Consider the following 24,062-nt stretch of genomic DNA (forward strand, 5'->3'; position numbering starts at 1 on the left):
AAGACAGGAAAAAGAGATTTCTAGCTCTTTCCCTCCAGTTACCTATTAACATGGTACTGTTTTCTCTGTATTTGAACCTATTCTTTTTTTTTTTAATTAATTTATTTATTTTTAGAGAGGGAAGGGAAATATATATATTTTATATATATATAAAAGAGAGAGAGAGAGAGAAACATCAATGTGCGGTTGCTGGGGGTCATGGCCTGCAACCCAGGCTTGTACCCTGACTGGGAATCGAACCTGGGACACTTTGGTTCCCAGCCCGCGCTCAATCCACTGAGCTATGCCAGCCAGGGTTGAACCTATTCTTAATAGTCCCTAGCCTTTGTTCTGTGTGATAGTTATCTGATAATTTAATGTGTAATCATTCAGGTAGAAGAAACCTCACATTCCTTGGTTTTTCTCAAATTAACCTAAGCTTCCTTTAGGCTTGGCTAAAGGAACTTCCAATATGGGTAGCAATGAGATTCCCTAAGCCCTTCACTGGCTCCTAAGAGAACCCCTGGCCTTAGCAGATGTCAAAGACGGGGTGTAGTTCATTGAGTTTTCTGTTCTTGCTCTTGCTCCATACAGAGAATGCTTTTGCTGGGGTATGGCCCTCCTCCATCTAGGAGGCCCTGTTGCTCTGTAGGAGTCACCTAGATGCCTTCATGCCATCTTCCCACCACCAACAGGCTGGCACAGGACAGAGACTTGCTTTGCTCTCAAGGTCCCTGCACTTATCTTGACCACCCTGGACATGGCTACATAAGACAGACATGTATATACCTCTTAAGAAAACCCCTGAACCCAATCCCCTTCCGGTCCCTAGGACCCCTCCTTTTTTCTAATCAGGCTACTCCTTTTTTTATTCCAAGCACCAGTCTCTTCCACATCACTATTCCATCCTCAGCATCAGGTTCATTCCTTTCCTGAGAAAGGCCTGGAATGATTTTTTCCTGACAGCCACTGAAATATGGAGGAGTTGTTGTACAACCCGCCCCTTCCTCTCCTGCACACACACCAATGGAGAAGAACCCAAATTCTAAAACATACAGGCTTAATTGGAAAAGGGGAAATACCTCTCTCTTATGATGAGGAAATACATTTCTATCATGATAACCGTACAGTCAGGAAATAGAACCAAGGTGATTTTTTCTTTTAAATACACCATGACACATTGCAGGTCCCTGCTGCAGAGCCACTGTTGGAGAAGTAAATTGCAAGGTCCACATGCTGCCACCCCCTCCACCTTCCATGCTGCTACCTGAGCCGCTGCTGCTTGGCCTTCTCAGCCTGGCTTACAGCAGTCCTGTTGACTACTTTAAGGAGCAGTCTCTGGACAGAGACAGGCGGACCAGCTGCTGGGTCGAATCCAAACACAAGTTGGATTTTGGCAAATTCGTCCTCAGAGACACAAAGTTCTGTGGTGGCCTAGAGAAAGATAAAGGGCTGCAGATGAGCCAGGATGCCCACTTTTATGCCCTGTCAGCCAGGTTTAAGCCTTTCATGACAAGGACCAGATGCAGGTGGTGCAGTTTACTGTGAAATGCCAGCAGAACATCAAATGTGGCCGTGGCTATGTGAAGCTATTTCCAAGGGGTTTGGACCAGAAGGACATGCACGGTGACTCTGAATACAACATTATGTTTGGCCCTGATATCTGTGGCCCTGGCACCAAGAAGGTTCATGTCATCTTCAACAACAAGGGCAAGAACGTGTTGATCAACAATGACATCCGTTGCAAGGATGATGAATTAACACACCTGTACACACTGATTGTGCAGCCTGATAACACCTATGAGGTGGAAATTGATAATAGCCAGGTGGAGTTGGCTCCCTGGAAGATATTTGGGCCTTCCTACCACCCAAGAAGATAAAGGATCCTGATGGTTCAAAGATGGAAGGCTGGGGCGAGCGGTCCAAGATGGATAATCCCAAAGACTCCAAACCTGAGGACTGGGACAAGCCTGAGCACATCCCCGACCCCGATGCCTAGAAGCCTGAGGCCTGGGATAAAGAGATGGACGGAGAGTGGGAACCACCAGAGACTCAGAACCCAGACTACAAGGGCGAGCGGAAGCCCTGGCAGATGGACAACCCAGATTCCAAGGGTACTTGGATCCACCCAGAGATCGACAACCCCAGGTACTCTCCTGATACCAATATCGACGCCTGTGAAAACTTCCCCGTGCTGGACCCAGACATCTGGCAGGTCAAGTCTGGCACCATCTCCGCCAACTTCCTCATCACCAACGATGAAGCATATGCCGAGCAGTTTGGCAACAAGACATTGGGGTGTCACAAAGGCAGCAGAAAAGCAAATGAAGGACAAGCAGGATGGGATACAGAGGCTAAAGGAGGAGGATGAGGACAAGAAGCACAAGGAAGAGGAGGAGGCAGACAAGAACGATGAGGGGGAAGAGGAGAAGGAGGAGGAAGAAGATGCTGCTGCTGGCCAGGCCAAGGACCAGCTGTAGGGGCCACGCCACTGCTTCCAGGCCTGGACTGAGGCCTGAGCCTGCCCACCACAGAGGCAGTTGCACCAAATAATGTCTCTATGAGACTGGAGAACTTTCCTTTTTTTTTCCAGGCGGGTTCCAATTTGGGATGGATTTTGGTATTGTTCCTCCCACCTTGTTTTTCCCCCCCCTATTGGTGTTTTGTCTCTGATTCTCCTTTGGCCCTCATCTTTCTTAACATCTTTGCCTTCCCTGTCCCCTGCTTTCCCCTGATCCCTTAATTCCCCCTCCAACCTGGGGGTCAGGGTGGAAGAGAAGCCCCAGACCCACAGTTCCAGCTGTTCTCCTTCCTGGAGCCCAGATGAGGGCAGGAGACGAGAATAGGGCCCCCAGCGCCCCAGCACTGAGGAAGAATGGGGGTCCTAGGGCCTGAGCTCTGACACCCTCCCCCCTCCTTCCCTCCTCTGCCTCCAGGACTGAGCCACTTCTGGGTGGGGCAGTGGGTTCCAGCGCAGCTCACACTGAGAATGTAAGAACTACATACAAAATGTCTTCTAAATGTCTTGTGTCTTCTAAAAAATAAAAATAAAAATAAGTAAATATACGAGGACACATTTCAGATTTATAAAAAGGTATGCAGACTAATGAATCACCTGTGTTAAGAAGTAAACAGCTTTAAGAAACAAAGTGTTACTAATAGTTTGTACTCTGTGATCATATTTTCTTTATTTTCCCCCACACCACTGACTTTCCTAAATTTTGTTTTTCACTCCCATGTATTTTGTTATAATTTTATTACTTATGTATAGATCCTTAAGCAGTATATGTAGGATTTTTTGTATGTTTTAAATTTGTATGTTAATGGAATCTTTATGTATTCTTACGCATCCTGCTTCATCTGTGGGCATACAGATAGCTATAAATTTATTCATTGCCACTGCTATAGAAGATTTCCTCGAATGAATATACCACACATTATTTATTCATTCTCCAGTGGATAGAGCCTCGAGGTTGTTACCAAAGTGCTATTACATGCAATGTAGCTGTGAACATTCTTTTTTTAAATATACTTTTAACATTTCTTTATTGATTGATTTTAGAGAGAAGAAAAAGGAGAGAGACAGGGAGCATGAGAGAGAGAGAGAGACAGAGAGAGAGAGAGAGTTTGTTGATCCACCTACTTATGCTCTCATTAGTTGATTCTTGTATGTGCCCTGACTAGGGATCGAACCTGTAACCTTGGCATATCAGGGTGATGCTTTAACCAACTGAGCTACTTGGCCAGGGCCTACCATTCTTTTTCATAGTGCCTTGGGCACACAAATAACATATTTCTCAAAGAAAATTTACCTAGGAGTAGAATTGTTCTGTCCTAGAGCTTGTACATCTTCTGCTTCGATATAAGCTGCCAAACTGCTCTCCAAGTTGGATGAACAAACATGCCCTATACCAAAACTTCCCCTTTGCGTCACGTCTTTACCAGTGCTAACATTCTCAGAATTTTTAACCTTTGTCAATCTGATTGTACCTCATTGTGGTTTTTACATCCCTGATTACCAATGAAGTGGAGCACCTTTTATATATTTGTTGGCTAGTCAGGTTTCCTTTTCCATAAAGGGCTCTTGTGCTTTTCCTTACCCTGTCATCATTGTCATCATTATCATGATCATCATTATTAGTTTACAATATTGGGTTGTCTTTTTTGTATTGACTTGTGGGAGTTCTTTATATCTTCAAGAATCTAATCCCTTGTCATACATTTGCATTTGCAAATACATTCTTTTGGTCTTCAGCCTGTCTTTTTACTCTGTTTATGGTATTTTTGGATGTACAGATGTTTTTAAACTTTAGCATAGTTAAAGGTCAATTGTTTTTTTATGTGTGCTCTAATTTTGTGTTTTAGAAAAACCACACTTTTTTCTATCTGAAGTCATGGGATAGTCTCCCTATTCTCAGCATCCCTTTGTTTAAAATCTTTGCTGTTCATGTTTAGAACTTTCATACTCCTTTTAATTATTTTGTTTATGGTATGAAATAGGAACCAATTTTACTGTTTTCCATATAGATAAATAATTCTCCAAGTAATATTTAGTAAATAATTCAACAAATCCCCACTGACCTGCAGTGTATCAACTTTTCAGATATGTACAGGTCTATACAGAGAGAATTTGTGATCTGGCTACCCAGCCATACTATACTTAGAGTGTGTTTCACATTTTCTCATTCATCCTTGACCTTTTGAGCACGTCTGAGCTCACCTGAGAATTCCCTGCATAGCTTATTGGTTGCTTTGAACACCTCCCCTTCTTACTCAAAAGGATCACTGACACTGTAGGAATATTATTTTTAGAGCTTTCTTAGCCCTGTCTATTTCTTTTCAGAATCCCTGGCCTTGCTCTCATAGGATTTTTAAAAAAATTTTCATGGTATCACTCCCAAAGTTGAAAGCATACATCTAACTTACGTTCAACAGTTTTCTTTTTGCTATTACAAAATCTCCCCAGGATAAATTCAATTGGTGTCGTGACCTAAGTCTGCTATTCTGGTCAGAATTAAATTGGCTTACCAGGCATTCTTAATATTTTTGCTCCATTAAGAGCAACATAGTCATGAGCAAGGCAAGTATTCTCTGGATGGATGGTATTAAAAGCTTTGCAATATCCCACCATGGAGTATTTCTTGATTAATTCTAAAGTAATACATTTCCTTCTACAGTATCTAAAAACCCACAATCCTCTTCATCTTCCACTTTTAAAAACACTAGTTCTCTTGCTTTGCATAACTAGAAGTTTGAATATGTTACCCTAGGTAGTTAACTAGTTATTAATAAGGAAGGAAGCAAAGGGAATCCTGCTGATGAGCACACTGATGAGCACAATGAACCAGGGAGCATAAGCCTGTTTGCTTCGCCGGGGAGTTACAGCCTCACACACCGCATGGAATCTCCCTGCAGCATTGCCTCTCCCTTTCCTGTCTGGTACCAGATTGTTGGGGGAAACAGGAGGAGGTAAACACATGAAGAGTAGAAGCCAGAATGGCCCTGACTGATGTGGCTCAGTTGGTTGGTCGTCATCCCACAAAGCAAAATTTGCCAGTTTGAGTCTGAGCAGGGAGCATGCCTGGGTTATGGGCTCAGTCCCCAGTAGGGGCATGTGCAAGAGACACCTGATCGATGTTTCTCTCTCACAACAATATTTCTCTCCCTGTCTCCCTCTTTTCCCCTCTCTCCAAAAATAAATAAGTAAAATCTTTGTTTTTAAAAAGAATGTAGTCAAGATGGCACAGGAGGAAGTGCTTGACCATAGAAGCCTGCCAGTCCAACCTGGGAAAGGGATCAACTGGCGAGGGGGTGGACCCATCCGAAGACCACAAAAACTTGGGAAGTTGATTGGTCATTTTGAAAAAGCTCCTGGTCCTTCCCAAGCCTGAGGTACCATGATCTCAGGGAACAAAGAAGAGCTCTCTCTTGGTGACATGGGCTCACCCCTTGCACTCCCACACGTTCTGTCTCTGTGACCTTGGGGCCCTAGAAGCTGCACGGCTGGCAGCTGCACAGACTCCCCAGCACAGGCTGCAGGCAGGGGCCTTGGTACAGAGGCTCCATACTAAGCTACCTGGACAGGAACTGAGACCGCTTAGTAGCCACTTGCCGGCTCCAAATGAGTTAAGTTTTGATGCGAAACAGAAACGCTGGACACTGGCCTTTGTTTTCGCCTTGCTAAAGACACGGTTGGACTTTTTCCACAGAGGGACAGATGGAGAAGGGACAGAGAGGCAGCCTTGTACCCAGAATAAATCTTACCACACCACAATCTCCCGTGCGTGGATCTGTGAAATGCTTTTCTCAGGATTCCATGAAAGAGCCCCACTTCCACTGGGCTACAGACACACAGCAGGAGATGGAGCCTCAGCACAGCTTGAGATGACATCTTAGCACATCCACTGGATTGCTGGGCAGGGTCATCAGAAGCCTTAGGGCCTGAACATTCCTGAAGGACTAGACTCATTCCTAAGGAAGAGGGAGCTAGGCATAGCAAGTTTGGCAAAGTTACAAACCTTTAGTTTTCTTCTTCTTTTCTTTCTTTTTTTATATTTTATTTATTTTTCTTTTTTTAGAGAGGGAATGGAGGGAGGGAAGGAGAGAGAGGGAGAGAGAGAGAAACATCAATGTGCGGTTGCTGGGGGCCATGGCCTGCAACCCAGGCATGTGCCCTGGCTGGGAATCGAACCTGCAACACTTTGGTTCGTAGCCTGCGCTCAATCCACTGAGCTACGCCAGCCAGGGGTTTCTTCTTCTTTTCTTTAAAAGATACTTTATTTATTTCTTCTTACAGAAGGGAGGGAGAAAGAGAAGAAGAGAAACATTGATCGGTTGCCTTCCACACACCTCCAACTGGAGACCTAGCCCACAACCCAGGCATATGCCCCGACCAGGAATGAAACTGGTGATCTTTCAGTTTTCAGGATGACACCCAGCCCACCGAGCCACACCAGTCAGGCTGTAAACCTTAACTTTCCAGAGGGAAGAAGTGATGCTATGTCAAGTCTGCTCTTTGGCTTTGATTCCCAGGTCAGCAGTACATTCCCTACTCTCCTGTTTCCTAGGTAGGAAGCAGGATATGACATTATAGCCAAAGAACTCAACAGGAATTTTAGATGATGTAAGAAAACCTTCCTTCTCGACCTTTATCTTTAAATGTTTATGTTCAGAGGATAGGTCTGGAGCCAGACTGCCTGCATTCCAACCTTGGGCTTATCACTTAACCAGGAGACCTTCAGCATGTTACCTAACTTCTTTTTTTAAATAAATATATCTTATTGATTATACTATTACAGTTGTCCCATTTTCCCCCCTTCACTCCCCTCCACCCTGTACACCCTCTCCCACCCATATCCCCCCTTTAGTTCATGTCAATGTGTCATACTTATGAGTTCTTTAGCTTCTACATTTCCCGTACTATTCTTACCCTCCCCCTATCTATTTTCAACCTACATTCTATGCTACTTATTCTCTGTTCCTTTTCCCCCTCTCTCCTCCTCCCACCCCCTTGTCGCTAACCTTCCATGTGATCTCCATTTCTGTGGTTCTGTTCCTGTTCTAGTTGTTTGCTTAGTTTCTTTTGATTTTGCTTTAGGTGTGGTTGTTCATAATTGTGAGTTTGCTGTCCTTTTACTATACATGTCTTTTCTTTATCTTCTTTTCTTAGATAAGTCCCTTTAACATTTCATAAAATAAGGGCTTGGTGGTGATGAACTCCTTTAACTTGACCCTATCTGAGAAGCACTTTATCTGCCCTTCCATTCTAAATGAAAGCTTTGCTGGATAGAGCAATCTGGGATGTAGGTCCTTGTCTTTCATGACTTGGAGTACTTCTTTCCAGACCCTTCTTGCCTGTAAGGTCTCTTTTGAGAAATCAGCTGACACTCTGATGGGAACTCCTTTGTAAGTGACTGTCCCCTTATCTCTTGCTGCTTCTAGGATTCTCTCCTTCATTTTTACCTTGGCTAATGTAACTATGATGTGCCTTGGTGTGTTTCTTCTTGGGTCCAACTTCTTTGGGCCTCTCTGAGTTTCCTGGATTTCTTTGAAGTCTATTCCCTTTGCAAGATTGTTACAGAACAAACAAGGGGGGCCTGGGACGATATAAAGAAGCCCCCAGGTCCGTTATGTCCGCTGCCAGAGGAAAGATGTCTCTCAATGCCAGAGATTTGTGAAAAGGAAAGGAAACGTTTATTTAATGCTACACAAACTTAAAGTAGGGACCTAATGTCTTCACTAAAAATCCAACAGTCCCTTAAAGCACCCACAAACAGACACAGTCCTTCCTTCCTTCCCCCTTTGCCCAGTCCAGAGTACCGTATCTCCTAAAGCTGCGGGGGTCCCTACTCTGGCAAAGGCACGTGGTCCTCTCCCTCAGGGTCGAGAGAGTCTTCACTCTGCTAAAGCTGTGTGACTCTCTCTTGCAGGGCTGCGCGTGCTCCTCCCCCCCAATGGCTGCCGCATCTCGGTTTAAATCCCAGCGCCAATCTTCCTCTGAAACCCCATTTCCGGCTCCTCTCACAATTGGCTACAGTTGCCAGATTCTGGGCAGGTGTGGCCCTGTGGTGTGGAGCCAATTGTCTCCAGGCTCTTCTGGATCTTATTACAGATCCCTGTTTGAGCCTCCCCTCTTGGCTGCACCCTGTTACAAGATTAGGGAAGTTCTCCTTTATTATTTGTTCAAATAACTTTTCCACTTACTGCTTTTCCTCTTCTCCTTCTGGTACCCCTATGATTTGGATGTTGGAATGTTTAAAAATGTCCTGGAGGCTCCTAAGCTTCTCCTCATTTTTTTGAATTCTTATTTCTTCATGTTTTCCTGCTTGGTTGTTTTTTGCTTCCTTCTGGTCCACTCTATTGTTTTGAGACCCAGTTTCCTTCCCATCCCTATTGGCTCTCCGTGCATCTTCCTTCATCTCTTTTATGGTAACCTGCATTTTTTCATCTAATTTGCACCCAAAATCAATCGATTCTGTGAGCTACCTGATCACCAGTGTTTTGAACTGTGCATCTGATAGATTGGCTATCTCTTGATTGCTCAAAAGGATGAGTCCTGGGGGACTGATCTGTTCTTCTATTGGAGACATATCTCTCTCTGTCTCTCCTTTTTTTTTTTTTTTCCCCTGTCTGGTTGCTCTTGTTACAGTGAGGGGCGGAGCCTTAGGTGTTTACCTGGGCTGGGTACCCCAGTTGCTAGATTGCGACGTTATACGTGGGGACGGGTGCGGGGGCGGGAGGGAACAAAGGCGGTACTTCCGTTCTCCTGGGATCACAGTCCCTTCTCTGGGATCCTGGGTTGTGAGCTCTGCCCTCGTCCACAATCGCTGCCTCACTGGGTCCGCCAGCCACTGCTTGCGTACTCAGGGTCCACCACTGCGATCTTGCGCCCCGGATGGCTGTCGCGCCGAGTTCGCGCCGAGTTCGCGCCAAGTTCGAGCCAAGTTCGCGCCAAGTTCGCGCCGAGTTCGCGCCGAGTTCTCCCCGATCACCGTGCGCCGCTGCCGACCCGCGCCCGCCCGGCTCCGCCCGTCCTACCGGTCTGGATGAATGGGTCTACTTCAACTTCTTGGCTGTCAGACTTCCATTCAGATAAATTCTCTGTCAGTTCTGAGTGTTTTTCTGCCTCTAAATTGTTGTTGTTCTAATCCTGGTTGTGTGTGGAAGTATGATGTATCCACCTATGCCTCCATCTTGTTGGAAGTCCGGCATGTTACCTAACTTCTGACGCTCAGTTTCTTCAACTATAAAATGAAAATAATGAAAGCAGTAGCTAATTCATAGGACTGTGATGATGACTAAATGTTAATATATGTGTATGTATGATTATGTGTTGTTGAGCATAAGAAGTGTCCAAACCTCTAAGAGTTTTTACGAGTTTATTTGAGCCAAACTAACGACAATTGCTGAGAAGCAAAATCTCAACAGATTGACAAAATGCCCCAGAAAATGGCAGTTTTACCACTTGTTTTATTTATTTTATTTTTTAAATATATTTTATTGATTATGCTATTTTTTAAAAATATATTTTATTGATTATGCTATTACAGATGTCCCATTTCCCCCTTCACTCCCCTCCACCCTGTACCCCCTCTCCCACCCACGTTCCCCCCCTTTAGTTCATGTCCATGTGTCATACTTATGATTTCTTTAGCTTCTACATTTCCCGTACTATTCTTGCCCTCCCATCTATTTTCCACCTACATTCTATGCTACTTATTCTCTATACCTTTTCCCCCTCTCTCCTCCTCCCCCCCCCCCACTGCTAACCCTCCATGTGACCTCCATTTCTGTGGTTCTCTTCCTGTTCTTGTTGTTTACTTAGTTTCTTTTGGTTTTGCTTTAGGTGTGGTTGTTAATAATTGTGAGTTTGCTGTCCTTTTACTATACATGTCTTTTCTTTATCTTCTTTTCTTAGATAAGTCCCTTTAGCATTTCATAAAGTAAGGGCTTGGTGATGATGAACTCCTTTAATTTGACCTTATCTGAAAAGCACTTTATCTTCCCTTCCATTCTAAATGAGAGCTTTGCTGGATAGAGCAATCTGGGATGTAGGTCCTTGTCTTTCACGACTTGGAATATTTCTTTCCAGCCCCTTCTTGCCTGTAAGGTCTCTTTGGAGAAATCAGCTGACAGTCTGATGGGAACTCCTTTGTAGGTGACTGTCCCCTTATCTCTTGCTGCTTCTAGGATTCTCTCCTTCGTTTTTACCTTAGCTAATGTAATTATGATGTGCCTTGGTGTGTTTCTTCTTGGGTCCAACTTCTTTGGGGCTCTCTGAGCTTCTTGGATTTCTTGGAAGACTGTTCCCTTTGCCAGATTGGGGAAGTTCTCCTTTATTATTTGTTCAAATATGTGCTCAATCTGTTGCTTTTCCCCTTCCGATTCTGGTACCCCTATAATTCGGATATTGGAACGTTTAAAGGTGTCTTGGATGCTCTTAATCTTTTCCTCAATTTTTTGAATTCTTATTTCATCATGCTTTCCTGCTTGGTTGATTCTATCTTCCTTCTGGTCCACTGTATTGTTTTGAGACTCATATTCCTTCCTTTCACTATTGGCTCTCCTCCGCGTGTCTTCCTGCATCTGTTTTATGGTAATCTGCATTCTTTCATCTAAATTTCATCCAAAATCAACCAGTTCCGTGAGCTTTCTGATCACCAGTGTTTTGAACTGCGCATCTGATAGATTGGCTAGTTCTTGGTCGCTCAAAAGGATGAGTCCTGGGGGACTGATCTGCTCTGTTGAAAACATAGTTTTTGTTTTTTTGTTTTTCCCCCTGTCTCTCCCAGTCGCTAGATTGTGACGTTATACGTGGGGGCGGGGCGGGAGAAAACAATGGCGGTAGTTCCGTTCCCCTGGACTCAGACCCTTGTCTGGGCTTCTGGGCCACAAGTTCTGCCCTGGTCCACAATCGCTACCCCTCTGGGTCTGCCAGCCGCAGCTTGCGTACTCAGGGATCACCGCTGCCTTCTTGCGCGCTGGATGGCTTTTGCACCGATTTCGCGCCAAACCTTCCCCCGACCCCCGCGTGCCGCCGACCCAAGCCAGCCCCACGCCCGCCGGCTCGTCTTCTCCTACCAGTCCGGATGGACGCGTCTACTTCAACTTCTTGGCTGCCCGACTTCCATTCAGATAAATCCTCTGCCGGATCTGGGTGTTATTCTGATAGTAAATTATTGTTGTAAATTATTGGTTTTCTAATCTTGGTTGTGGGAGGAGGCACGGTGCGTCCACCTATTCCTCCATCTTGCCGGAAGTCTCGGAAGACTGTTCCCTTTGCCATTTTGGGGAAGTTCTCCTTTATTATTTGTTCAAATAACTTTTCCACTTGTTGGTCCTCCCCTTCTGGTACCCCTATAATTCGGATGTTGGAACGTTTAAAGGTGTCCTGTATGCTCTTAGCCTTTTCTTTGATTTTTTGAATTCTTATTTCATCATGCTTTCCTGCTTGGTTGATTCTGTCTTCCTTCAGGTCCACTGTATTGTTTTGAGACTCAGATTCCTTCACTATTGGCTCTCCTCCGTATATCTTCCTGCATCTCTTTTATGGTAACCTGCATTCTTTCATGTAAATTGCGCCCACAGTCCACCAATTCTGGGAGCTTTCTGATCACCAGTGTTTCAAACTGTGCATCTGATAGATTGGCTATTTCTTGGTCACTCAAAAGGATGAGCCCTGGGGGACTGACCTGTTCTGCTGGAAACATGTCTTACGTCTTTCTCTATCTCTCCTATTATTTTATTTATTTTTTTTTCCTCCGGTCTGGTCGCTCTTGTTACGGTGGGGGGCGGAGCCTTAGGTGTTCACTGGGGCTGGGCGCCCCGGTCGCTAGATTGTGACGTTGTATGTGGGGGCAGGGGCGGGAGCAGGAACAGGAGGGATCAATGGCGACAGTTCCGTTCTCCTGGACTCAGACACTTCCCTGGACTTCTGGGCTGCGAGCTCTGCCCTGGTCCACAATTGCTGCCCCACTGATTCCCCCAGCCGCTGCTTGCGTACTCAGGGATCACCGCTGCGCTCTTGCGCCCCAGATGGCTGTCGCGCCGATTTTGCGCCAAATTTCCCCCAACCTACGCGCGCCGGCAACCCGCGCCAGCCCCGCGCCCGCTCGGCTCGTCGTCCCCTACCAGTCTGGATGTACGGGTCTACTTCAACTTCTTGGCTATCCGACTTCCATTCAGATAAATCCTCTGACAGTTCTGATATTATGACTGCAGCTCATTGTTGTAAATTATTGTTGTTCTGTTCTTGGTTGTGCGAGGAAGTATGGTGCGTCCACCTATTCCTCCATCTTGCCGGAAGTCTGATTATGCTATTACAGTTGTCCCATTTACCCCTTCACTCCCCTCCACCCTGCACATCCACTCCCAACCACATCCTCCCCTTTAGTCATGTCCATGTGTCATACTTATAAGTTCTTTAGCTTCTACATTTCCCATACTATTCTTACCCTCCCGCTATCTATTTTCAACCTACAATCTATGCTACTTATTCTCTGTACCTTTTCACCCTCTCTCCCCCTCCCACCCCCCTGTTGCTAACCCTCCATGTGACCTCCATTTCTGTGGTTCTGTTCCTGTTCTAGTTGTTTGCTTAGTTTCTTTTGATTTTGCTTTAAGTGTGGTTGTTATAATTGTGAGTTTGCTGTCCTTTTACTATACATGTTTTTTCTTTATCTTCTTTTCTTAGATAAGTCCCTTTAACATTTCATAAAATAAGGGCTTGGTGATGATGAACTCCTTTAACTTGACCCTATCTGAGAAGCACTTTATCTGCCCTTCCATTCTAAATGAGAGCTTTGCTGGATAGAGTAATCTGGGATGTAGGTCCTTGTCTTTCATGACTTGGAGTACTTCTTTCCAGCCCCTTCTTGCCTGTAAGGTCTGTTTTGAGAAATGAGCTGACAGTCTGATGGGAACTCCTTTGTAGGTGACTGTCCCCTTATCTCTTGCTGCTTGTGGGATTCTCTCCTTCATTTTTACCTTGGCTAATGTAATTATGATGTGCCTTGGTATGTTTCTTCTTGGGTCCAACTTCTTTGGGGTTCTCTGAGCTTCCTGGATTTCCTGGAAGTGTATTCCCTTTGCCAGAATGGGGAAGTTCTCCTTTATTATTTGTTCAAATATGTGTTCAATCTGTTGCTTTTCCTCTTCCCCTTCTGGTACCCCTATAATTTGGATGTTGGGATATTTAAAGACGTCCTGGAGGTTCCTAAGCTTCTCCTCATTTTTTTGAATTCTTATTTCTCCATTCTTTCCTGTTTGTTTGTTTTTTTTCTTCCTTCTGGTCCACTCTATTGTTTTGAGTCCCAGTTTCCTTCCCATTCCTATTGGTTCTCCGTGCATTTTCCTTCATCTTTTTTTATGGTAACCTGCATTCTTTCATCTAATTTGCACTCAAAATCAACCAGTTCTGTGAGCTTCCTGATCACCAGTGCTTTGAACTGTGCATCTGATAGATTGGCTATCTCTTGATTGCTTAAAATGATGAGTCCTGGGGCATTGATCTGTTCTTCTGTTTGAGATATGCCTCTCTCTCTCTCTCTCTCTCTCTGTCTCTCTCTGTCTCTCTCTCTCTCTCTTGTCTTTTTTTGGGGGTCTGGTCGCTCCTGTTACAGTGAGGGGTGGAGCCTTAGGTGTTCTCCAGTGGCCTGGCACCCTAGTCGCTAGATTGTGACATTGTATGTGGGGCGGGGGTGGGAGGGAACAATGGCGGCTGTTCCATTCTGCTGGGACCTCAGTCCCTTCCCTGGGATCCTGGGTTGCGCGCTCTGCCCTGGTCCACAATCGCTGCCCCACTGGGTCCGCCAGCTGCCGCTCGAGTACTCAGGGTCCACCTGCTGCGATCTTGTGCACCCCAGATGTCTCACGCGCTCCCGGTTGCCTTATGTGCCCAGTTCTCCCTGTTCTCTGTGCTCTGAGCCCCGAACCCCATGCCTGGCTGCTCCTCTCTGCCCCTCCTACCTGTCTGGATGAACGGGTCTACTTCAACTTCTTGGCTGTCAGACTTCTATTCAGATAAATTCTCTGTTAGTTCTGGGTGTTATTCTGCCTCTAAATTGTTGTTCTAATCTTGGTTGTGCGAGGAGGTACGGTGCATCCACTTATGCCTCCATAGGCTCCATCTTGGCCGGAAGTCTATTTTCTTATTTTTTAAAATATTTTATTGATTATGCTATTACAGCTGTCCCATTACTCCCTCCATCCCCCTCCACCCTGCACACCCTCCCCCACCCACATTCCCCCCCTTTAGTTCATGTCCACGTGTCATAAGTTCTTTAGCTTCTACATTTCCCATACTATTCTTGCCCTCCCCCTGTCTATTTTCTACCTAGCATCTATGCTACTTATTCTCCATACCTTTCCCCCCTCTCTCCTCCTCCCACTCCCCTGTTGCTAACCCTCCATGTGATCTCCATGTCTGTGGTTCTGTTCTGTTCTAGTTGCTTAGTTTGTTTTTGGTTTTGTTTTAGGTGTGGTTGTTCATAATTGTGAGTTTGCTGTCATTTCACTATACATGTTTTTTATCTTCTTTTTCTTAGATAAGTCCCTTTAACATTCCATAAAATAAGGGGTTGGTGATGATGTACTCCTTTAACTTGACCTTATCTGAGAAGCACTTTATCTGCCCTTCCATTCTAAATGAAAGCTTTGCTGGATGTAGGTCCTTGCCTTTCATGACCTGGAATACTTCTTGGAATAGCCCCTTCTTGCCTGTAAGGTCTCTTCTGAGAAATCAGCTGACAGTCCGATGGGAACTCCTTTGTAGGTTACTGTCTCCTTATTTCTTGCTGCTTCTAGGATTCTCTCCTTCTTTTTACCTTGGCTAATGTAATGATGATGTGCCTTGGTGTGTTCCTCCTTGGGTCCAACTTCTTTGGGACTCTCTAAGCTTCCTGAACTTCCTGGACGTCTATTCGTTTGCCAGCTTGGGGAAGTTCTCCTCTATTATTTGTTCAAATAACTTTTCCACTTGTTGCTCTTCCTCTTCTCCTTCTGGTACCCCTATAACTCGATGTTGGAATGTTTAAAGATGTCCTGGAGGTTCCTAAGTTCCTCATTTTTTTAAAAATTCTTATTTCTCCTTTCTTTTCTCTTTGGTTGTTTTTTTCTTCCTTCTGGTCCACTCTATTGTTCTGAGTCCCAGTTTCCTTCCCATCACTATTGGTTCCCTGTGCATTTTCCTTCATTTCTATTATCGCAGCCTTCATTTTTTCATCTAATTTGCGAACAAATTCAACCAATTTTGTGAGTATCCTCATCACTAGTGCTTTGAACTGTGCATCTGATAGGTTGGCTATCTCTTGGTTGCTTAAAAGTATTGGCTCTGAGGTTTTGATTTTTATTTCCGTTTCAGCCATTTTGGGGGGGCAGGTCTGGTCTCGCCTATTATGTATGAGGGGTGGAGACTCAGGTGTTCTTCAGGGTGAGGCAACCCAGTTGCTGGGTTGTGATGTTGTATGTGGGGGTGGGGTCTGAGAGGGAATGATGATGCTTTCTCCTCTCGCTGTCTGATTTCCGTCCCTTCCGCCACTTCCTTCAAGCTAACTGGGCCTTTCTGGTGCTAATTCCTGGGTGGGTGGGCTTGTGTGCATTCTAGAACCGTGTGGATCTCTCCAGCACACTCTCCTGTGAGGCTGGGAGTCTCTCCCTGTGCCTCAACCCCCACAGGTGTTTCCAATCAGTGTCCCGCGGTTCTATTTCCTGGCTCTGGGACCTTGGGTTGCTCGGTCTGTCTCACTGCCCAATTTCGCCTGGTTCATCTGCACGAGAATGTGGCCCAGACAGCTAAGTGCCTTGTGCGCAGTGCCTAGCTTCACAGTTGCCACCTTGCTAGGTCTGCCAGCTGCCTGTGCACCCAGGGTCCTCCCACTACAGTCTTGTGCTGGGGATACCTTATGTATTGGGGATGTGTTAAGCATCTGGGGCCACTGCTTTTTGTGCCTCGACCCCTCTCTGCCCAGCTGCCCAACTTCACCCCTCCTACCGGTCTGGATGAATGTGTATATTTTAACTCCTTGGTTGTTCAACTTCCATACAGTTCAATTTTCTGTCAGATCTGGTTTTTATCCTGTTTCTAAATTGTTGCTGACCTTATTTTGGTTGTGTGAGAAGGCACAGTGTGTCTACCTATGCTTCCATCTTGGCTGGAAGTCCTTTCCTATGTGGTTACTTTCTGTCTCTGAGTTTGTAAGGCCATCTTGCAGGCCTCCTCTGAGTGTGTTGGGTTTAGTGTGTGGCCCCTTTTTCATTCATGGTGTATGTGAATACACGTATGTAGGTTCTGTTCATCGAGCTCAGTAGTAATGAATTCATGGAGCTTCAGATGTTGGCTTCTAAACCCCATTTGTCATTAAAAAGAACTGAGGTTTCTTGAAGAAGTGGTTGATTCCAGGACTGGGGCAAATATAAGGTGAGCCTGGAACATCTTTTTGTGTCAAGGTCACAGAAGCTTATATGAAAGACCTCACATTGACCAAATCTGTGGCGATGTGAACCTCAAAATAAATGATGAAAGTAAAGAGATGTGATGTATTGAGTCACAAACAGGACTGCAATGAGAGAGAGGGAGAGGGGAAGAGACAGAGAGATAAAGAACATTCTAAAAGTAGAAAGAAATGATGGAATTTAGAAAATCATTTGGCAACCATTTGAGTAATAATTATGGATGCTGAAACTAGTGAAAGTTTGAGGAATATTAATAACAAGATACCTATTAAGTACAAAGGGCAAACTAATAACTTGACAGTGGAAAAACCTGGCAGACACTACATTAAGCCATGTCAAGAATAGTATCACTAAAAATGGGACAAACTAGTATCATACGCCTCCTGAAGCACAGGCAATAACTCAGCCTCCCTTCTGTGGTATTTTGCCAAAGAATGCATTTGTTGTGGCGATTTGACATATGTGCAAATCCATCAAATTGTATCTGTTAGATATGTGTCTGTTAGGTGTCAAGTAGAAAAAAATTTTGAATGTAAACATATGTAAAAGAGCTTAGAATGGTACCTGACACCTAATAAGCAGTACATGTGTGTTTGTTATTACTGTAAGGACATACATAAAGCCTAGGGGGCATGAGGGTTAAGACCATGAAGGTTAAGTGACAATATCCTTAGGTTACCCAAGGCTCAGGGACCCCAGGACTAGTGATAGTTTACTTAGTGTCTAATGTGGCCTGGATTTTTTTTTTTTATCTTGGAAGCAGAAAGTAAAAAATATAGCTTTTTATTTGAAAAGAAGGGAAAGATTTTGTGGGCAGATCATAAGCAGACCATCTGGTTCACTCTGGAGAAATCCTAAAAGCACATTTTTATCAGCCATGCATGGTTTAAGATAGACCTCCCTCAGCTAAAAATATTGAGTCAGATTTGTTCTGCTATTTATGAGTTAGTTGAAAATGCCACTCAACTGCAGTGCTCAAGACCCCAGTGATCTTTTCTAAGAATTGGAATGCAGTGTTGTTTATATTTCTCAAGTCTGAATGTTCAGCTGTGTGCAAGACAAATTCATCACATGAGAAATAGGCAAGGCTGGCACAGTAGTAGTACTATCTCCAAAACTAAATTTTAGTTCTTTAAAAATAAGATTCTTATTTTAAAATGATTCTTAACCAGAGACAATATTGCCCCCAGGGTATATTTTGCTAAGTATGGAGACATATTTGGTTGTCGCTACTGGGATTGGGGGGAGGGGAGGGTGTGTTACTGGTATTTAGTGATAGAAACCAGGGATGCTGCTAAATATTCTAGAATGCACAGGCAGACGCCCACAAAAGAATGATCTAGTCCAGAATGTCAATAGTGTCAATGTTAAGAAATTCTGCACTAAACGAAAACATTTTCTAAAATTTTAAGCAGTTAAAGTGTTGCTAGGGATGAGCTAATGCTTTTAGTCCTGTCTTGATACAGAATTTTTATCAGCTAGTCCAGTGCCTATACATAATATACACTCAATTTGTATTTGTTTAATCAAAATTTGAGCTGCTCTCATTCTACGAGTGGTTATGTGATTTTACCTTTATTTATATATGCACTAAAACCAGACCAGAACTTACTTCAGGAACTTATTTAAGATAAAGAAGATGATCAAAACTATGAACAATAAAATGGCAATAAATACTAATGTATCAACAAATGAAGCTAAAAAACAAACTAAGCAAACAAGAAGAACAGAGACAGAATCATAGGTATGAAGAGCATTTTGAGGGTTGCCATATGGAAGGATGGGTGAGGAGGTGAGGGGATTAAGAAGTACAAATGTGTAGTTACAGAATAGCCCTGGGGATGTAAAGTACAATATAGGAAATGGATTAGCCAAAAAACTTTATGCAGGCCTCATGGACATGAACAATGAACAATGGTGTGGGAATTGCCTGAGGGAGTAGGGGGTGCTGGGTGGAGGGAGCAAAGTGAGTAATATTGAGACAACTGTAATAGCATAATCAATGACATATAATTTAAAAAATTAATGACCTCGCTGGTGTGGCTCAGTGGATTGAGTGCTGGCCTGTAAACTGAAAGATTGACTTGTGCCCACTCAGGGCACAAGCCTGGGCTGGCCAGGTCCCCAGTTGGGGCCTGTGAGAGACAACCAATCAATGTATGTCTCAGACATCAATGTTTCTCTCCTTGTCTTTCTCCCCGCTTCCCCTCTCTCTAAAGATAAATAAATTAAAATATCTTTAAAGCATTAAATTAATGCTTAGTAAAGAAAAACTGCCAACCCAGAGAACTTGTACTGACATATCACAGCCCAAATGCCATGCCGTCTTTGTTCCTCATCCCAGTTCTGCTTCTCGGGGGTAGCTCATTTTGTTTTTGTTTACGAGATAGTCATCTTTATAACCTGGAATAATATTCCACCTTTAAAATGCAGGGACTTAACCGCTTAAGCTATTCTCCCTCCTCCCCAGTTTTGGTAGTTCTAGTGTCTTTGGTTATTCTATTGGAAGTCTTCATAACTTAAAATAAGGTATACTGCTGTTTCTTGTCCATCCGCTTCCTTATAGCACCTCTTGTCTCCCCAATGTATTATGGGAACCATGATCACACCCGCCTTCCCATCTCCTTTACTTTTCCAGCTTCACTTTTGCTTTCTGCCTTTGCGTTTTATGACGTTGAGGTTAGTGACAGCTACACTCTGTTCTGTAGCTATAAATATTCAATGTTTTGTCTATAACTGATTCTGAACTTTGAACGGCATTAAGTAACACCGGCACTTTATCACTATGTAAATATTAGTGCAGGGACTGTCGCTGCGCAAGGGCAACAACATTTCCTCCTTCACGGGCTACCTGTTGACCCCTCTGAGAGAACGCTGCTTTCCTCAAATTCCGTCAGTTGTTCCAAATCAAGACCTATTTCAGTTTGCTTCCTATCTGGACCGTGGCTTTGTTGTGACTTTTATTCTTACAAATTCCAATTGCCTTCTTCCCTACTGAACAGAAGAAATACGTGCTTCCTTTATCCCTCTGTGACATGAAATGCATTTTGTTCTCATTGCTGAGTACACGCTCTGTGGAGCCCACTGACTTTTGTCTTACGGGGAAAGCTTGCTCTCGCTCTGCCGCATCCTGGCAGTCCTCTCTCCTGGGCTTTGGTTGGTGGCTGTGTTCTCGGACCCCATGGCTTCATCTTTCTTGGTTTTTGCCCTTGCTTTGCTGACATACATCAATGTATTTCCACAGGGATTCTTTGTTTTCTGATTGAGTTCATGTCCTTGATTCTCCTTTCTGAACAAAAAATAAGTGATGTACACCCATGTGGATTTCTTGTACTTGTTTTCTAACTTCCTTCTTAGATCCCATGCAAGAAAAGCACCAATATGCTTTTTAAGGCAGGCGTGTTATGAATTCTATAACTTAGAGCAACCATTAGTTCTCCATATGGTGGACTAATAATCCCAATAAAATGGAGAAATATAGTATGTATTTTGCAGCATAAAATTTGCCAGTTTTTATAGAGATCAACTGCTTGATAGATTTTGTCAAATCGTCTTTAACAATATTTTCCAATAACATAGACTAACTCAATTTAAGCGTGTGGATGCACTCATTGTAGCTAAGTAAAGAAAAGATTTAAATTATAATAAAAAATTTTATTTTAAGGTAATGGTCATGAAATAAACTTTTTCAGTTTACAGAATTTACACATAGTAGGGAGGTGGGGATGGCTTGGGTAGGGGGAAGAGGTGGGGGGGAAAGGCAGAAAACTATACTTGAACAACAATAAAATTTAAAAAATGGAAAAACTATTGCTTTAAAATATTATTTATCTGGGTCACCGAGCTTTGGGCAGCTCTTTAAATTTTGCATCCTAAGTGAGTTGCCATTCCCTAGACTGACCCTGCTTTTTGCCTTTAAATTTATTTTTCACACAGCAGCCAGAATGGTCTTGTTAAAAGCAAATCAGATCTTGTCACTCCATTGTTAAGTGGCTTTCCTTTGCACTTAATACAAAGTCTAAATTCTTAGCCTTACACCGACCAGTCCCTACATAAGATACCCCCTGCCCTCCTAATCCTCGGCTTGGACTTTCTTCCCGTGGCCTAATCAAGTCCAGCTGCATTGGCTGGAAAAAGCCAAACGCCCATTGCCTTCGTAGAGAATATTCTCTGCCCAGGATACTCTTTTCCCCAAGTACTCTAACTACTTTCCTCTTCAACCGATATTCCCTTTTCAGGTATTAGATGTCAGCTTCACTGGCACTCACTTTGGAAATCCCGACTTGACTTCTTGAGTCTAAAACAGTTTCCCCTGGTAGTTTTTCCTAGCACTGTAAATTTTTCCTTTATATGCCTATCTCATTTACAATCTGGTATTTGTTATGATGACGCTTTGGTTAATGTCTGTTCACTCATGTGACTGCAAACCCTGAGGGACAGAGATCCTATCTGTCTCATTGTTCTGTTGTTTCTGTCATTGTTTTCTCTGCCTCTAGTGCCAAGTATATAGCTGGTGCTTAATAAATATTTAACACAGTGATTGAAGCATAATTAATTCTTATTAAATATTTGAAAAATTCTTACTAGAAAGGTGAGTCCGATAGCACATGAGAGCAATGAGGAAAGCAAATGAAATCCTCAGGTATGTCAGTGAACATCCATTGAGTTGCCATTGTTTGTTTGCTTTTAAAATAATTTTTTTCTTAGTCTTTTTTCTTTAGTCTCAGGCTTCAGTATGTCCTTAGCCTTGTCATATTTATAGCTTCTGAAGGTGTCTCTCTTTAGTCCAGAACAGCCTGGTGAACTTTATTATGATTGCCTGAAAGTGTCAAAGGTAAGTGGATCACGCACCCTTTCAATTAAATGCCACATTGAGCTTTTCTCCATAAACAATGGCTGCTCATATGAAAAAGGCACTAGGCTTTCCTTATGATTATTTTATATCAAATTCAGAAATGGAAGATGTTTAATATGCTTTCCTTCCTGTGAGTATGGTTTGGCCATGAAGGAGAGCTGAGCCCAGGTAAGTATAGTGAGTTGTTCTTACCTTTGCTTCCAATCTTCTAGCTCTTTGCTTCTTGAAATATGGTGTAGGCATATTGGCCTAGGAGCTGGGAACTTCTTAAATGGAGAATCTAAGACCCTTGCCCCCAGAATCTATATTTAAACAAGATTCTTAAGCCTTAAAAAATTCAAGAACTTGGGTTCCCAGGAAGAGGTCTATGTAAATAGGCACTCATTCCAGAATGGAAAGATTATAGTCAAAGAGTTTCCAACCCTCTCTGGTATCAAACCCCACAGGGTACATGTGTAAGAACAGAGATTCCGTGAGATTCTAATTTTATAGGTCTAGAGTGGGGCTGCAGAATGACTCTGATGCCACCAACACATAAAATGACATTTGGAAACTGCTGATTTTGTCCAGTTTCATAATTTAACACAGGAGGCAACTGAGTTAGGAAGATTTAGCAGCTTGCTCACAGTCACTAGTGACAAAGCTGCACTCGAAAAGAATTCTTTTGGAAAGAGGTGGAGGCAGATTATAAGTGTTAAATTTTATATTTTCATTCTGGTATGTACTTTTAAAAAACATTTTATTATGAAAAATTTCACACTCAAAAGTTGAAAGGCTTCATAGTAAACATTGGTATCCTGACCACTTAGATTCCAGCATTACCATTTTATGATACTTGCTTTATCATACAACGGCCCACTTGGATTTATTCTTTCAGCCATTCATCCATCCATCCATCCACGCATGCATTCACTCATCTACCCATACATGCATGCGTCCATCCATCCATCCCTTTTTTGGGATGCATTTCAAAGTAAATTGCACATCAATATATTTTCCCAAACACTGTATCATACATATGAGTTCATCTGTTTGATTTCTCATTTTATACAGTATTATACCCTTTCCATAGAAAAAGCTAGAAAATCATGAGAATAGCAGAAGTAAAAAAACCAGTAAAAGTATGTAAAAGAAAGAAATTGAGAAACATTGCCACATTTGAAGATGATTAACTCCACTTTGTGAAGTAGGAAAAAACCTCCTACAAACCTAGTAAGTTTATGCAAAATACTACAGAAATTTAATGTTTTTCTCCCCATAACATTTGCATCCTTTTTTAATAGGATACAGACATTATACCAAAATTCAGCCATTAATATACAACTTCATTTCCTATCTAAAATTATTGTAGTAAAGATATTTTTTACTTTAAATAGTACATAGAAGCAAAGTGCCAAGAATTAAAACATAACTTTAAAGTCTTAAATTCACACTTCAAATATCAAAACAAACAATTTCCAAAATCATGGAAACATGATGAAGTAACTACACAGAAAGGAAAAATGGACATTTAAGTAATTTCATTTTTCTTGTATATAGGAAAAAAAGATGTATTTATACTTCAGCCTTCAGATATCATACTTCGTAAAGTCATTATTCTTTTAAAATAGACAACCTTTTACAAAAACCATTAACTTAAATTTCCTAGTTGCCTATAAAATAATACTTGCAAGATTAACCTATATAAGGAAATATGAGTTCTGTCAAAAGAGATGGTAAACTACAAATAAAAATAACCTTCACAGTGTTCTATAGGAAAATTAATACAGCTAACTTAAATTTTCTGGGAAAAATGTATTTGGCATTATAAATTTAAATGTAAATTTTATATATGAATTCAAAACTTGTATTGCCACATAATCACCATCTACTTTGTGTAAAATAATAAAAATGGTGTACTTTTTGAATATGTATACGTCAACACCAAAAGATTAATTTTTACTTTTTCCTTTATTGGCAATGTTGGATGAAATTTTACATTTTGGTTCTCAAAAGGCATTTTTTACAAATTTTGAAGCTACACCTCTGTTCAGCTTGCTAACCTTTTCCTGTTTTACATTTATTTATTTAGTATTTGAGTTGAATTTGTTGGGTTGAATTTGAATGAGTTGAATACATTGGTTAACAAATTATAATGTATAGATTTCAAGTATACAGTTCTATAACACATCATCTGCATATTGCACTGTTTGTGTAGCCCCCAAAGTCGGGCCTCCATCTGTCACCATCAGTGATCCCCACTTTACCCTCTTCTGCCCCACACTCCCTTTCCCTATGG

The 24,062-nt window shown here is 42.7% G+C and overlaps 1 pseudogene; it reads left to right on the forward strand.

Moving 5' to 3' along the window:
- Positions 1-1,197: 1,197 nt before the first annotated feature.
- LOC114500024 lies at positions 1,198-3,012 on the forward strand (annotated as a pseudogene).
- Positions 3,013-24,062: the final 21,050 nt, after the last annotated feature.

The sequence above is a fragment of the Phyllostomus discolor genome, chromosome 6, assembly GCF_004126475.2.
Source record: "Phyllostomus discolor isolate MPI-MPIP mPhyDis1 chromosome 6, mPhyDis1.pri.v3, whole genome shotgun sequence".
NCBI classification, from domain to species: Eukaryota; Metazoa; Chordata; class Mammalia; order Chiroptera; family Phyllostomidae; genus Phyllostomus; species Phyllostomus discolor.